At 31.7% G+C, this 1276-nt stretch overlaps 1 protein-coding gene across 1 annotated transcript in view; it reads right to left on the reverse strand.

The window, feature by feature from the left end:
* The window catches only part of LOC106477351 (agrin-like), a 7473-nt gene extending 6211 nt beyond the window's left edge, over positions 1-1262 (reverse strand). The window contains exon 1 of the mRNA XM_013937932.2: positions 1252-1262. The gene's annotated coding sequence lies outside the window, so the exon portion shown is untranslated. The remainder of the gene's footprint in view (positions 1-1251) is intronic.
* Positions 1263-1276: the final 14 nt, after the last annotated feature.

Genomic DNA, 1276 nt, shown 5'->3' on the forward strand with positions numbered 1-1276 from the left:
GGGGGTGCTTAACTTTTTTCCAGGTGTATATAATATTGTTAATGGATTGATAAACTGCTTTACAGTTATCGTGTTGAAATTATAATTTATACAACAAGTAGTTAAATATTGTAAAGCAGTGAGCAGCTAGTTTTTATCTCGACTGTAAATGATTGGTGTTTCAACTTTATGTGTCAGCCATTTTGAATAAACAAGTGATAAACAACAGGACGTAAAAACTCTGAGGCAGAAAATATTCTTATCACCCATCTGCAATAAATACGACGTTCCTTAAAACACCGAACTTCAAATAAGTCAACATTTTCAGTATAAACAAGTTTTACCCTTCTTAATAAGGAAGGCTGTCAAACATTATTACACCGTTGTGTCTTTTTATATCATGGGCTAAATATCTACAAATATCTGCACCAGTAAATCTACGACATAGTTAACTATAGAGTAAAGAAAAAGAACATTGAAATAAATTGTGTTTTTCTTCTAAAGATTTCGACGAATCAACATTAAATTTAGTTTAAAAATGTCAACTAAGTTTCTATGCAGACATTAACGCTAATAACTTAACCGGAAACAACTTTCTTAAAATACCATTTCTAAACAGCTATGGTTCGATTAATGTTTCGTTAAGACAGTCAATGATTATAACTTAATTGTTCCTATGCCTAAAACATTATACATATCCATTAACTTATGTGTACACCCACTATTTAAATATCTATTAACTTACGTGTACACCCACTATTTAGATATCCATTAAGTTACGTGTACACCTACTATTTAGATATCCATTAACTTACGTGTACACCCACTATTTAGATATCCATTAACTTACGTGTACACCCACTATTTAGATATCCATTAACTTACGTGTACATCCACTATTTAGATATCCATTAACTTACGTGTACACCCACTATTTAGATATCCATTAACTTACGTGTACATCCACTATTTAGATAACCATTAACTTACGTGTACATCCACTATTTAGATATCCATTAACTTACGTGTACATCCACTACTTGGATATCCGTTAACTTACGTGTACACCCACTATTTAGATATCCGTTAACTTACGTGTACATCCACTATATAGATATCCATTAACTTACGTGTACAGCCACTATTTAGATATATATATTAACTTACGTGTACATCCACTATTTAGATATCCATTAACTTACGTGTACATCCACTACTTGGATATCCGTTAACTTACGTGTACACCCACTATTTAGATATCCGTTAACTTACGTGTACATCCACTATTTAGATATCC

Source organism: Limulus polyphemus, unplaced genomic scaffold (genome assembly GCF_000517525.1).
Source record: "Limulus polyphemus unplaced genomic scaffold, Limulus_polyphemus-2.1.2 Scaffold14462, whole genome shotgun sequence".
Classification (NCBI taxonomy): Eukaryota; Metazoa; Arthropoda; class Merostomata; order Xiphosura; family Limulidae; genus Limulus; species Limulus polyphemus.